Source organism: Scyliorhinus torazame, chromosome 1 (assembly GCF_047496885.1).
Source record: "Scyliorhinus torazame isolate Kashiwa2021f chromosome 1, sScyTor2.1, whole genome shotgun sequence".
Classification (NCBI taxonomy): Eukaryota; Metazoa; Chordata; class Chondrichthyes; order Carcharhiniformes; family Scyliorhinidae; genus Scyliorhinus; species Scyliorhinus torazame.
The window spans coordinates 96457641-96473492 of NC_092707.1; the positions used below are offsets into that span (position 1 = coordinate 96457641).

At 52.6% G+C, this 15852-nt stretch overlaps 1 protein-coding gene across 2 annotated transcripts in view; it reads right to left on the minus strand.

Annotated features, from left to right (window-relative positions):
* ppm1f (protein phosphatase, Mg2+/Mn2+ dependent, 1F) overlaps positions 1-15852 on the minus strand; it is a 165901-nt gene that overhangs the window by 30826 nt on the left and 119223 nt on the right. The window lies entirely within an intron of this gene.

Here is a 15852-nt window from a genome sequence, read left to right on the forward strand (position 1 = left end):
AATGCAACAAACTTACAGGTACTAAAAGAGTTGGCAGACTGATCCAAGGTGCAACAGTTAGAAAGCAAGTAAATGCAAAACTACAGCCAACAACTTTCCTGAATGCTGCATTCATCGTAATTTTCAAAGCTTTAGCTGCAAGTATTAGGCGTACATTGCACTGACCTCTAGCTGTAGAAATTAAATTGAGCATGATTTACTACAGATTACTCATGATCTTGCTTTACCCAAGCCATATTTCAAGTCCAAATGATCTTCACAAGATAAAATGGAGAATTTGAAGACAAAGAGAATTGCAACTCTCGTTGAAACTGGTCAAATTCCAAAGTAACTGAATTTTATTTTCAGTGGTGCAATTTTAGCTCAATTGATATGAAAACCTGAGTGTGTAGAAATAATATATGGGTTGCTCCAGGCCCTGATATAACATAAACAAGATTTATGGAAAAATTAAAAGGGAAGTGGAGTTCTGATATAGGCCAATCAATCCTACTATGTCAGTATTTATACTCCACACAAACCTAATCCCATTCTAACTCTTCACACTCTGCCCCCTAAATCGCTCTACTCCCTTCTCTCCCATAAATGTCCAAGGTTGGACTCCCATCATTGCCAGAATGAAACAACTGGCTTTGAGCAAAATGATTTATTTGCATTCAGTATTTACATTTCACATACCCATGACAGACAGGAATGATCTTGTCAGACAACACTGCAAACTCCGCTGGGGACAGTGATAAAGGTGACAAGCAGCTGGATTAAAAAGTTTATAAACATACAAAGAAATCTTTGATCTATGCTCATTGAGCTGACATCAACAGAGGCAGTGATACGGGTGAATGGTCTCTTTGCCTCAGTTTCAGAAGGGAGAATTAAATTTAATGGATTCCTTTTATTATATAACTAGCCATCCTTGCTGACAGGTTTGGGCAGAATTACACTCAGCTAGCTATCGTGCCACTCAAACTGGCTTGTCAAATACCCCGTCAATACTACTAACTTAGATTGTGTGACTGACATTATGGGTTGAATTCCCAGCAGAGGTTCAAATCCTTCATGAGAAATGAGGCATTTTGGAAGAGGGAAAGAAGAAAAGGCAGAAAAAGGAACCTGGAAAATAGAGAAAAACAGCACTGCAAACAAGTTTTCTGACAGTAGCTCAAAAGTTTTGGTTTTTATACAGGTTGAGCATCCCTTATGGAGACTTCAGGTGGCAACATGTAGGAGGAAGTCGTACGTTGAGGCTCGATTTAAAAAAAAAATGTAATGCCCGGTCCCGGGGCAATCCAGGGGCATTTTTTAAACGAACAGGTGCAGGAAGACATAAGGAAGGCGGAGGATGTCTGCAACTCATAAGAAGGCCGCCAGGAAGAGTGGGGGCAAGTGAAGGTTCACCTGCCAGTGAAAAGGTCAGCCTGGCAGCTGGAAAGATGGCGGAGGAAGGGTCGCTGGATAGGGCCGCGTCATCAGGCATGGCAGAAACGATGGCCAAGAAATTCAAAAAACTGTTTGCTAAATACATGGGAGGTGATGAGGAAATAAATGATGGTGGCAATGAAGGTATTACTATTGGTGGAGGAGGCAATTGCCACGGTGAAGGTGACGGTGTTGAATGATGTGTTAGGCAGGTCGGTTTGGTGTGGACTGCACGTGATGCAGCGATGCGAGAAACAGACCTCTAACACTGTAGAAGATCCAACACGGTTTTATTGAACGTTAGAACTAACATACATATTTAACTGTGGGCCGATGCTATACTGAACTGACTGGAGACCTTGTACTAGCCTGACCAGACTCACTAGCTACCGCATGGTGTTTGCACTGTGCTAGCTCGTGGACTCTGACTGTCTCAGTGGCTGGGTCCAGAGAGAGCGGGAAACCTAGTGCCCTCTGGCTTTATAGTGGTGGTGTCCTGTCTGGTGATTGGCTGCACTGTGCTGTGTGCTTACTGGTCATCCTGTGTGTCAATCACTGCCTGTCTGAACTTCATTATATACATGCGTGGATATTATGACATCTCTCCCCTTTTTAAAAAAAAATACAAAGGTGTGGATGCGTATAAATATATGTGCCTGACTATATACAGAAAGATGTCTAAACGAACGTATATACATAGGAAGGTTGCTACAGTGCAGATACATGGCAAACAAAATGATATTTACAGAGGTCCGATTGGTGAAGTCACAAAAATGTACAAAAGCTCAGTCTATAGATTTAGTCTTTGTGGTGGGCGACGAATTCTTGTTGACCGCCGCAGAGGCGGATTCGGAGCCGCCTGCGCTTGGAGAGGCGGGATCGCTGGCATCGCGGTGGGCGCGTGGACCGGCAGGATCGCTGGTAGATCGGTGGCCTCGTGGTAGGGTACGTCCGGAGGAGGCAGCGTAGGCGGCGGGACACGCCGGTCAGGTAGCGGGTGTGGAACTCTTCGCAGTGCCCATCTGTTGCGCGGTAGCAGGGAGCCATCAGCCATGCGGGCAAGGAATGATCTTGGGGCCACTTGTTTGAGCACAACAGCTGTGGCTGACCAACCGCCCTCAGACAACTGTACGCGAACATGATCAGTTGGGGCCAGCTCGGGCAGATCCGTGGCATGGGCATCGTACGTGGCTTTCTGTTGGGCCCGTGACTGCTGCATTTTCTGTAGGACCGTGAGGTGGTCAAAGTCGGGAACGTGGATGGCTGGAACTGTGGTCCTCAGAGTGCGATTCATGAGCATCTGGGGTGGAGACAATCCAGTGGACAGTGGGGTCGCCCTGTATGCCAGCATCGCCAGGTTAAAATCGGAGCCTGAATCTGCAGCTTTGCACAGCAGCTGCTTTACAATGTGGACCCCTTTTTCGGCCTTCCCGTTTGACTGCGGGTAATGGGGACTGGAGGTAACGTGACGGAAGTTGTAGGACTGTGCGAAGTCAGACCATTCCTGGCTGTAAAAGCAAGGACCGTTGTCGCTCATTACCGTGAGCGGTATCCCATGCCTGGCGAACGTTTCTTTGCAGGCTTTGATTACCGCCTTCCACGTGAGGTCGGACAGTTTCACTTCTTCTGGGTAACTGGAGAAGCAGTCGACCAGAAGTACGTAGTCATGCCCCTTGGCACGGAAAAGGTCTACACCGACTTTGGACCACGGAGAGGGCACAATCTCGTGCTGCTGCAACGTTTCTTTGGGTTGAGCTGGCTGAAACTTCTGACAGGTAGGGCAAGTGAGGACTGTGTCGGCAATGTCCTGGCTGATGCCCGGCCAATAGACCGCCTCCCGAGCTCTGCGTCGGCATTTCTCGACCCCAAGGTGACCCTCATGGAGTTGGCCCAGCACCATAGCACGCATGCTCTGAGGAATTACGATTCTGTCGAGTTTCAGAAGGATTCCCTCCACCACAGTCAGGTCGTCTTTTACATTATAGAACTGGGGACATTGTCCCTTCTGCCAGCCAGTGCTGATGTGCTGCATCACGCGCTGCAGCAGAGGATCCTTGGCTGTCTCCTCACAAATTTGGACCACCCGTTTGCCGGTGGCCGGAAGGTTCGAGGCACACAACTGCACTTGGGCTTCTATGTGGCAGATGAAGTCACTTTGTTCATGCGGTGTGGTAATGGACCTGGACAGGGCATTTGCAACAGTCAGCTCTTTACCTGGCGTGTAGACCAATTCGAAGTCGTAGCGGCGTAGCTTTAGAAGAATACGCTGTAACCGAGGTGTCATGTCGTTTAAATCCTTCTGGATTATGTGGACTAGAGGCCTGTGGTCCGTCTCTACCGTGAATTTTGGCAGGCCATAAACATAGTCGTGGAACTTGACTATCCCTGTTAGGAGACCCAGACACTCCTTCACAATCTGAGCGTACTGTTGCTCAGTGGGCGTCATGGCCCTGGAGGCATACGCTACTGGAGCCCAGGACGCGGAGTCATCCCGCTGAAGGAGCACCGCCCCAATGCCGTCCTGGCTTGCATCAGTTGATATCTTGATTTCCTTAGTTGGGTCGAAGAACTCTAGGACCGGAGCTGTCGTGAGTTTTGCTTTCAGCTCGCACCTTTCCCCTTCATGCATGGGCAGCCACAGAATTCCGTCGACTTTTTGACGAGATGGCGGAGGGCCGTGGTGTGGGATGCCATATTGGAAATGAATTTCCCGAGGAAATTGACCATTCCGAGAAGGCGGAGGACCGCCTTTTTGTCCTCCGGGGTCTTCATGGCGTTGATCGCCGAGAAGTCTGGCCATACGCTGCGAGATGTGGTCACCTAGGAATTTGATCTCCGATTGACCAAATGAGCACTTGGCCCTGTTGAGCTGAAGACCATGTTCATGGATTCTTTGGAATACCTCCTTGAGGCGAGCGATGTGTTCCTGGGGTGTTGTGGACCAGATAATGACATCGTCAACGTACACTCGCACCCTCTCGATGCCCTCCATCATCTGTTCCATGATGCGATGAAATACTTCGGTGGCAGATATGATGCCAAAAGGCATCCGGTTGTAGCAGTAACGACCAAACGGGGTGTTGAACGTGCACAACTTGCGACTGGACGCGTCCAGTTGTATTTGCCAAAAACCCTTGGAGGCGTCGAGTTAGTGAAGAATTTGGCATGAGCCATCTCACTGGTCAACTCTTCTCGTTTTGGTATGATGTTGCGGTTTAGATCCTTAGGGTCAATGCAAATGCGAAGCTCCCCTGACGGCTTCTTGACGCAGACCATGGAGCTGACTCAGTCTGTGGGCTCTATGACCTTTGATATGATGCCCTGGTCTTGGAGGTCCTGTAACTGCTTCTTACACGATCCTCGAGCGGCGCCGGCACCCAGCGAGGTTCATGAATTACAGGGATGGCTTTCGGCTTGAGCAGGATTTTGTATTGGGAGCGTGCCCATTCCGTCGAACACACTGTAGTACTGCGTGATGATGTCATCTATGTCGGCTTGCAAGTTTCCATCGGGGGAGGCCATCGCCGGTGATGATGACATGGTGTGGACGCGTTGAACAAGGTTCAGGAGCTTGCAGGCTTGAGCACCGAGCAGGGAAGCTCTGTCAGGCCCGATGATTTCAAACCGCAGCGTCGCCTTGATCGCCTTATTGGATACCCCCAGTTGACACGAGCCACTGGCAGCTATGGCGTTGCCATTGTAGTCAAGGAGCTGGCAGGCCGGTGGAAGAATGCTTGGTTTGGCGCGAATGGTGTTGAGGTCGGATTTCGAGATGAGGTTCGCCCATGCGCCGGTGTCCAGTTTGAACCGGATGCGGGCCTTGTTCACTGTGAGGATAGCACACCATTCGTCGTCGGGATCCACACTGAGGATCGCGAGGCGGTGGTGGATCGAGTAGGTGTGGTGGAAGGCAGAGCATGTGTAGTTATGATGCCCACCTGGTATTGGGACTTGAGGCACTCAGCATCAGGGTCCGTTTGGCTGTCGGGATCATAATCTGGCATGCCTTGTTGTATTGAGCGGACACTTCTGCGTCGCAGCTGGGATCGCTGGCTGCTGAGCGGTGGAGCAGATCTGCAAAGGGCTGCGTAGTGCCCAAGCTTGCCACACTGTAGACACCGGCGTCCTTTTGCCGGACATTGCCGCTTTAAATGGGCGGAGCCACAATTCGGACACGTCATGACGCCGCCGTCAGCGCGTTCCGTGCGCTATCGCGCATGCGCAATGCGGTCGGTCGACATACGCACCTGCGCAGTCGGGTTGTCGTGCTCGTCGTCCACTCGGTCGTGGCGCGCATGTGCAGGGACCCGGGAAAAGCGCGCAAAACGGCCACTCTCCTCGATGCTCAAGTCCTGCATTTGTGCAATGGCCTGCACCCGTTCTGCCTCATGGGAGGCCAGCTTCGCAGTTTCTGCCACCCTGATGTGGGAGTAACGATTCTTAGCATGCTCATGGACAACGCACGTCTCGGTAGCGACAGAGAGGGTCAACTGCCGAAGGGAGTCGGAGTGGGCTCCGAAAACGATCTGATCCCAGATCATGGAATGAGCCGTCGAGTCATAGTTCCATGACTGCGCTAGGATGCGGAGACGGGTGGCGAAGGACTAAAAAGGTTCATCCTTACCCTGAAGCCTCTGCTGGAAAACGTACCGTTCAAAGCTCTCATTCACCTCAATGTCGCAGTGGCTGTCAAACTTCAGCAGGACTGTTTTGAACTTCGTTTTGTCTTCGCTGTCAGCGAACGTGTGGGAGTTGTAGATGTGGATGGCGTGGTCCCCCACGGTGGAGAGAAATAGCACGATCTTCCTGCCATCCGATGCTGCTTCGAGGTCGGAAGTCTCGATGTACCAGAGGAACTTTTGCTTGAAGAGCTTCCAATTTGCGCCGAAGCTGCCGGAGATGCGGAGCTGCGGAGGAGGCTGGATGTTTTCCATGTCACCAGATGGCTGCTTGCTGGTCAATGTTGATTCACTCGAGGTAGGTCCATCAATTTTCAGTATCACTCCGTGGTACCATGATGTGTTAGGCAGGTCGGTTTGGTGTGGACTGCACTTGATGCTGTGATGCGAGAAACAGACCTCTAACACTGTAGAAGATCCAACACGGTTTTATTGAATGATAGAACTAACATACATATTTAACTGTGGGCCAACACTATACTGAACTGACTGGAGACCTTGTACTAGCCTTACCAGACTCACTAGCTACCGCATGGTGTTTGCACTGTGCTAGCTCGTGGACTCTGACTGTCTCAGTGGCTGGGTCCAGCGAGAGCGGGAACCCTAGTGCCCTCTGGCTTTATAGTGGTGGTGTCCTGTCTGGTGATTGGCTGCACTGTGCTGTGTGCTTACTGGTCATCCTGTGTGTCAATCACTGCCTGTCTGTACTTCATTATACACATGCGTGGATATTATGACATTGAAGACATCAGCTGAGGTGCGGGAGCAGGAAGCTGAAGGGGGTGGTGTAGGCCTTGTCACAACACAGCGATCAGCTCTCCTCGATGTCTGAGGAGCTGCAGAGTGTGGTGGAGGCCAATAAAGGTCCGAGAGCGAAGTTGGAGGACCTGGAAAATAGATTTAGGCAGCAGAACTTAAGAATTGTGGGTCTGCCAAAGGTGTGGAGGGCCCGAGCCGACTGAGTACTTTGCCAAGATGTTGGCGGAGCTGCTGAGGGAGGAAGAAGATCCTTCCCGGTATAAACTGGATCGGGCTCATCAGTTGTTGAGGCCTAACCGAAGGTGAATGAACCGCCAAGGGTGTTAATAATTTGTTTTCACAGGTACCATGTGAGGAGAATGTCCTGAGTTGAGTGAAGCAGAAGCTCGAGGTGCAATGGGCTGGAGCTGGTATACGCATATACCAGGACCGTGGTGCTGGTGAGGAGGTAGGTTGCCTTCGGTCGAGTGGCATTGCACAACTGCTGCGTGAGGTTTGGCGTGGTGCATTCAACGAAGTTGAGGGTGACCTACAACTCAGACTTTTACTTCGAGGTGGCGGAGGCTTTTGTAAAGGCAGAAGGACTGGGGCAGAAATGAGAAATGGGATGAGGTTTGGTCTTGGACAGGCGGTGGGGGGGTGGATTGTATATAGTTCTATTTCATGTTGTTATTTGTGATTAAAGGGTGTCTAGTTACCTGTTCAGGTAGGGTAGGAGTTCGGAATTTTTGTGACAGTGGTTTTCTGGGGTTTGTGTGTTTGCATTCGGTTTGTTAACTTGAAAGGAATTTCTTTGTTTTTTGGCTCTGGGCATGAGGGAGGGGATTGGGGAGAGGTGGGCCTGGGCAGGGCCTCCACACTAGCAAGCTTAAGTTGGCTAGTGAATGGGAATGGGAGTGTGTTGGGGGAGGGACAGCGGTCATCGGACCCTGGTCGAACAGGTTTTGATGGGCCAGGGAGATGTGAAAAGTGGGGGGAGGGGATTGATACTAGGAGAGGTGTTTTTGAGAGGAATTGGATGGGGGGATTCCGGGAGTTGTTCGATGGGAACAAAGGGACGGGCAGGCTGTGGTGAACGTATTATAGTAACCATTCACCCACTGTATTACATTGTACCATGCTGTTGCCCATGTGGGCTCCACCCATGGACCATTGTACTGTATTACACTGATTGTATTATGTTGGTGCCCTTGTGGGCTCCGCCCCCTTGAGGGGAGGTATAAAGAGCAGCTGCCCTGTAGGCGGCTCTCATTGCAGAGCAGTCGCAGGCAGGCACTGTTCTAGTTGATTAAAGCCACTGTTCACTTCAACTCTCTGACTCGTGTGAATTGATGGTCGCATCAATTTAATCAACTACAACATCGTGATGGAAGCAGCCCTCAAACCTGACCGACTGGAACTCGACCCACAGGCCGCGGAAGCCAAAGGGATTTTTTCACACTGGCTCCGATGTTTCGAGGCCTACCTCGCCGCCTCCTCCTCGCCCTCCATCACCAACGAACAGAAGCTGAGCCTCCTCCACGCAAGGGTGAGCCATCGAATATCACCGGAAGCGACCACATACGCAAACGCCCTCGCGATGCTGAAGCGCCTATACTTGAGGCCGGTGAACGAAGTGTACGTGCGGCATCTCCTCACCACTCGCCGCCAACGTCCTGGAGAATCGCTGGAGGAGTACCTACGCGACCTCAAGGTCCTCGCGCGAAGCTGCAACTACAAGGCCGTCACGGCCTCCCAACACATGGAACTCGCCGTCTGGAACGCCTACGTGGCTGGGGTCCGGTCCAACTACGTCAGACAGCGCCTGCTCGAGAAGGTCGCCCTCGACCTAGAAGAGACGGTAAAACTAGCCACCTCCCTGGATGTAGCGTTTCAAAGCCTCAATGCTTTCTCTTCCAACCACGCGACCCCCTCGTGGACTCCCGACCAGAGAGTACCCCAGGCCTGTGCCGCGCGGCTGCCCGCCCAACCCGGGGGGCTACCCTGCTATTTCTGCGGCCAGCACCAGCACCCCAGGCAGCGTTGCCCGGCTCAAAACGTGAACTGTAGCGACTGCGGCAAGAAAGGACACTATTCCAAAGTTTGCCTGGCCAGGTCCAAGTCCTCCAAACCACAGGCCCGACTCTCAGACCCAGAGGCCCGCAGACCCCGCAGCGTGGCTGCGTGCCTGCCGGCCCCGCCCCGCCCCCTCTAGACGCGTCACCCACCTCGTGTTGTCCGTGGGGGCAGCCATCTTCGACTCTGCACAACACGTGCGACTCATGGGGGCCGCCATCTTGGCCACCGTCTCCCACGGGGCCCGCCACGTGCGACTCATGGGGGCCGCCATCTTGGACACCATCTTCCACGCTGCCCGACACGTGCGACCGGCGGGGACCGCCATCTTGGCCGCCATCTGCAACGCCGCCGACACGTGCGACCGACGGAGGCCGCCATCTTGAGACCACACCACCACCTCTGACCACGCCGTCTACCCGCAACTCGGCGCGGTCACCTTCGACCAGTCGCGCCCAAAGCACCTCCGGAACTCCATGATGACCGTCTGGGTGAATGGACACGAAACGCCTTGCCTGTTTGATTCCGGGAGCACAGAGAGCTTTGTTCACCCAGACACGGTAAGGCGCTGTTCGCTCCAAATCTCCCCTGCACTTCAAACAATCTCCCTCGCTTCCGGATCGCACTCAGTGCAGATCCGGGGGTACACTGTCGAGAACCTCGCGATACAAGGCATCGAATACGCAAACTTTAAGCTATATGTACTCCCCGATCTCTGCACTCCTCTTCTGTTGGACTGGACTTCCAGTGCAACCTCAGGAGCCTGACCCTGAAGTTCGGCGGGCCCCTACCCCCACTCACCGTATGTAGCTTTGCAACACTGAAGGTCGACCCTTGCCCCGCTTTTCGCAAATCTTACCGCCGACTGTAAACCCGTCGCCACCAGGAGCAGGCGGTACAGTATCCAGGACAGGACTTTATCAGGTCCGAGGTCTAGCGACTCTTGTGGGAAGGGGTCACCGAGGCCGGTAATAGCCCGTGGAGAGCTCAGGTGGTGGTCGTCAGGACCGGGGAAAAGAGCTGGATGGTTGTAGACTACAGTCAAACCATAAACCGGTACACGTACCTCGATGCATACCCCCTCCCCCGGATAGCGGACATGGTTAATCAGATCGCACACTACCGGGTTTTCTCCACGGTGGATCTGAAGTCCGCATACCACCAGCTCCCAATCCGCCCGGAGGACCGCCACTACACGGCCTTTGAGGCAGACGGCTGCCTCTTCCACTTGAGGTCGCCTTCGGCGTCAGCAACGGGGTCTCGGTCTTCCAAAGAACAATGGACCGAATGGTGGACCGGTACGGGCTGCAGGCCACATTTCCGTATCTGGACAATGTCACCATTTGCGGCCACAACCAGCAGGACCACGACGCCAGCCTCCAGAGGTTTCTCCAAACTGCCCAAGCCCTCAACCTCACTTATAACAAGGAGAAATGCGTTTTCCGCACAACCAGACTAGCCATCCTCGGCTATGTCATGGAAAACGGAGTTCTAGGGCCCGACCCCGACCGTATGCGCCCCTCCTGCAACTCCCCTTCCCCACTGCCCTAAGGCCCTGAAAAGGTGCCTGGGGTTCTTTTCCTATTACGCCCAGTGGTTCCCCAACTATGCGGACAAAGCCCGCCCACTGATCAAAGCTACCATCTTCCCGCTGGTGGCTAAGGCCCGCCAGGCCTTCAGCCGCATTAGGCAGATATTGCTAAGGCCGCAATGCGTGCGGTGGACGAGTCCGTCCCCTTCCATGTGGAGAGCGACGCGTCAGAGGTCGCCCTCACCGCCCCCCTTAACCAGGCGGGCAGGCCAGTAGCATTTTTCTCCCGCACCCTCAACGCCTCCAAAATTCGACACTCCTCAGTCAAAAAATAAGCTCAAGCCATCGTGGAAGCTGTACGGCACTGGAGCACTACCTCGCTGGTAGGAGGTTTACCCTCGTCACCAACCAACGGTCGGTAGCCTTCATGTTCGACAATACACAGCGGGTCAAGATCAAGAACGAAAAGATCTTGAGGTGGAGAATCGAACTCTCCATCTATAATTACGATATAGTGTATCGTCCTGGGAAGCTCAGCGAGCCCCCGGATGCCCTGTCCCGCGGCACATGCGCCAGCGCGCAAGATGACCGACTCCGGGCCATCCACGATGACCTCTGCCACCCGGGGGTCACCCGGCTTCTCCACTACATCAAGGCCCGCAACCTGCCCTACTCCACCGAGGAGATCAGGGCCATGACCAGGGACTGCCAAATCTGCGCGGAGTGTAAGCCGCACTTCTATCAACCGGATAAGGCCCACCTGGTGAAGGCATCCCGGCCCTTTGAGCGCCTCAGTATTAACTTCAAAGGGCCCCTCCCCTCTGCCAACCGCAACACGTATTTCCTCAACGTCATTGACAAGTTCTCCCGCTTCCCCTTCGCAATCCCTTGCCGCGACATGACCACGGTCACTGTCATTAAGGCCCTACATATTATCTTCACCTTGTTCGGTTTCCCCACTTACGTCCACAGTGACCGGGGCTCCTCGTTTATGAACTGCGTCAGTACCTGCTCGGGAAGGGCATCGCCTCGAGCAGGACTACCAGTTATAACCCCCGGGGGAACGGAAAGGTGGAGAGGGAGAACGTGACGGTATGGAAGACCGTCCTCCTGGCCCTACGGTCAAGGAATCTCCCAGTTTCCCACTGGCAGGAGGTCCTCCCCGACGTGCTACACTCCATTAGGTCACTCCTTTGCACAGCCACGAATGAGATCCCTCATGACCGCCTGTTTGTTTTCCCTAGGAAATCCACCTCTGGGGTCTCGCTTCCGTCCTGGCTGACGACACCGGGGCCCATCCTACTCCGCAAACACATAAGGAGCCATAAGTCCGACTCCCTGGTCGAGAGGGTCCAGCTCCTTCAAACCAACCCCCAGGACACATACATAGAGCACCCCGATGGCCGACAGGATACGGTCTCCCTCCAGGACCCGGCACCCGCAGGATCCCGTACCATCGCCCCAACCTACACCCCCCCCCCCCAAACCTACACCGAACAGCGTCCCCGTCTCTACATGGCCTCCACACACCCCTCCTCTACCCCCTCCCCCTTTCGCTGACCTACAGGGATGAAGCTCCTGAAGGCACGCTCCCGGAGTCCACACCTGTGCCCGCATCGATGAGTTCACCACCCATTCCCGCACCGCCAAGTTCGACACCCGTGCCCGTTGTGAAACCAGAGCTCCGACGATCGCAGCGCACGATCAGGGCGCCGGACAGACTGAACCCGTGAGCCCTTCACCCCCGCCGGACTTCAATTTGTTTTAACAGGAGGTGAATGTGATGAATGTATTATAGTAACCATTCACCACTGTACTACATTGTACCATGCTGTTGCCCATGTGGGCTCCACCTATGGGCCATTGTACTGGACTGCACTGATTGTATCATGTTGCTGCCCTTGTGGGTTCCGCCCCCTTGAGGGGAGGTATAAAGAGCAGCAGCCCTGTAGGCGGCTGTCATTGCAGAGCAGTCGCAGGCAGGCACTGTTCTAGTTGATTAAAGCCACTGTTCACTTCAACTCTCTGTCTCGTGTGAATTGATGGTTGCATCATAGGCCAGGTCGTGGACAGGGCCCGGAGTTATGAGGAATGCAGATAGGAGGGGCGGGTGGTGTGAGAGCCCCGGTCAGAATAGTAACGTGGAACGTGATGGGTTTGGGGGGTGGGCCAGTGAAGAGATCGAGGGTATTGCGCACATAAAAAGCTTAAAGGCCGATGTTGCCATGTTACAAGAGATCCACCTGACGGTGAAGGACCAGGTAAGGCTCAGGAAGAGTTGGGTAAGCCAAGTACTTCATTCAGGGCTCGACAGAAGGGCTCGGGGGCATAGCGGTGTTGGTGAGTAAGAGGATGAGGTTCCAGAAGGAGATGGTGGTGGCGGACCAGGGTGGTAGATACATTATAGTAACAGGGGCATTGGAGGGGAGGTTGGTGGCGTTGACGAGTGTGTATGGCCAAAACTGGGATGATGCAAGATTTCTGAGGAAGGTGCTGGGGCCATCCTGGACTTGGACTTACACAAACTAACAGTGGGAAGGGATTGGAATATGGTGCAACAGGCGAGGATGGACAGGTCGCAACCGTGCTCGCTTGCCCAGTCGGGGTGGGGCAAAGGCGCTGGCTGGGCTCATGAGGAAGATGGGAAGGGAGGAACCGTGGAGGTTCTTGCTTCGCAGGGAGCGGGAGTACTTGTTCTTCTTGTCAGTTCATAAAGTATATTCGGTGATAGACGTTTTTGTCATAGGGAAGGCGTTGTTGGCTGGGATTAGGGATCAGAGTACATGGCGGCAGTGATTTCAGACCATGCGCCGCACTGTGGGAACGTGGTCCTGGAGAGAGGGTAACTCAGTGGCCGGGGTGGAGAATGGATGCAGGGTTGTTGGGGGACCGAAGTTTCTGTGAGAAGATCGGGAAAATGATTGAGGAGTGCATAGGATTTAACTGTACAGGGGAAATATCACAGACGGTGACATGAGAGGCTCTGAAGGCGGTAGTGAGGTGGGAGGTGATCTCATTTAAGTCCAAGGTAGATAAAGAGGAGAGGGAGGACTGTCAAAAGCTGATAGAGACGATGTTGGAGGTAGATAGGAGATACACGGGGGATGCAGATCCGGCCCTTTTGGACAGAAGGAGGAAGCTCCAGGCTAGTTTTGACCAGTTGTCTACGGCGAAGGCATTATGCCAACTGAGAAAGGTGAGGGGAGTGGTTTATGAATACGTGGAGAAGGCGGTGCGTTTGCTGACAGGCCAACTTCAGAGGGAGGCGGTGGCGAGGGGGGTAGTTCAGGTAGGGGATAGGACGGGGAAATTGGTGGTGGCTTCGGAGCAGATTAATAAGGTGTTTGAGGTGTTTTATGAAAAGTTGTATAGGTCGGAGCCACCATGAGAGGAATGAGGGATGAGGAAGTTCCTGGACGGGTTGGAGCATCCTTGGCTCAAGCAGGAAAAAAGGACAGATTGGAAGGATCGGCGTGGGAACAAGAGGTAAAGGAGGCAATTGGGAAGATGTAATTGGGGAAAGCGGCAAGGCCAGATGCGTTCCAAGTGGAGTATTACAAGAATTTCAAAGACAAATTGGCGCCGCTGATGGTGGGTATGTTTCAGGAGGAGATAGGGAAGGGGGTGCTACCACAAACCTTGGGACAGGCTTCGATCTCCCTCCTGTTAAAGAAATACAAGGACCCGACGGAATGTGGGTCGTATAGACCCATATCGTTACTGAATGTAGATGCCAAGATACTGGCGAAGGTACTGGCGGCTAGTTTGGAGGGGTGCCTCCCGAAGATGATAGGAGAAGACCAGACAGGGGTTGTGAAAGGAAGGCAGCTATTTTCGAATATCAGGAGATTAGTAAATGTAATCAAGACGCTGGCCGAGGGAAACGAGACGGAGGTGGTGGTGGCACTAGATGCGGAAAAGGCGTTCGATCTGGTAGAGTGGGGCTATTAGATGGCAGTCCTAGAGAGATTTGGGATTTGGCCGGGATTTACGGAATGGGTACGGCTATTCTATAGGGAACCGATGGCTAGTGTCCGCACAAATAATGTGAGCTCGGGGTACTTTGCTCTGCATTACGGCACCAAACAGGGGTGTCCTATGTCCCCCCCTGCGATTTGCATGAGCGATAGAGCTATTGGCCATCGTTATAAGGAGTTTGGGAGTGTGGAAGGGGATAGTGTGTGTGTGTGTGTGTGTGTGCGTGTGTGTGTGTTGAAGGGGGGTCGAAGGAGAGGAATGGAACATAGGATGTCTTTGTACACAGATGATTTATTGTTGTGTGTTTCAGAACCGAGTACATCGGTGGGGAACATAATGTGACTTCTCCAAAGATTTGGGTTGTTTTCAGTATAGAAATTAAATTTGGAGAAGAGTGAACATTTTGTGGTGTCCCAGCCAAGAGGGGGGGTGGGAGTGGGGAGGGCTGCCATTTCAGGTACTTGGGGGTTCAGGTGGCGCGGGACTGGGGGGGATTAAAATGAATGTGTTGCTCCGATTTTTGTTTTTGTTTCATGCCTGCCGGCCTTTTTACCGCAGACATTAGTCATAGATATTTATACAGCATGGAAACAGGCCCTTCAGCCCAGCTTGTCCATGCCGCCCAGTTTCTATCACTAAGCTAGTCCCACTTGCCCGTATTTGGCCCATATCCCTCCATACCCACCCTGCCCATGGAACTGTCTAACTGCTTTTTAAAAGACAAAATCGTACCTGCCTCTACCACTGCCTCTGTGATGAAATTTCCCCTCTGGTCTCTTTTGTATCTCTCTCCTCTCACCGTAAACCTATGCCCTCTAGTTCTAGACTCCTCTACCTTTGGGAAAAGATGTTGACTATCTACCTTATCTATGCTCATTATTTTATCGACCCTATAAGATCAACCCTAAGCCTGCTATGCTCCAGGGAAAAAAGTCCCAGCCTATCCAGTCTTTCCTTATAACTCAGACCACCAAATCCTGGTAGCATCCTCGTAAATCTCGACTGCATTCTTTCTAGTTTAACAATATCCTTCCTATAATATGGTGACCAGAACTGAACACAGTATTCCATGTGTGTTCGTACAACTTGAACAGGATGTCCCAACTCCTGTATTCAATATTCTGACCAATAAAACCTAGCATGCTGAATGCCTTCTTCACTACCATGTCCATCTGCGACTCCACCTTCAAGGAGCTATGAACATGTACTCCTAGATCTCTTTGTTCTGTAACTCTCCCCAACTTCACCATAAACTGAGTAGGTCCTGCCCTGATTTGATCTACCAAAATGCATCACCTCACATTTATCCAAATTAAACTCCATCTGCCATTCATTTGCCCACTGGCCCAATTGGTCAAGATTCCGTTGCAATCTTGTATAACCTTCATCACTATCCACTATGCCACCAATCTTGATGTCATCTGCAAACTTACT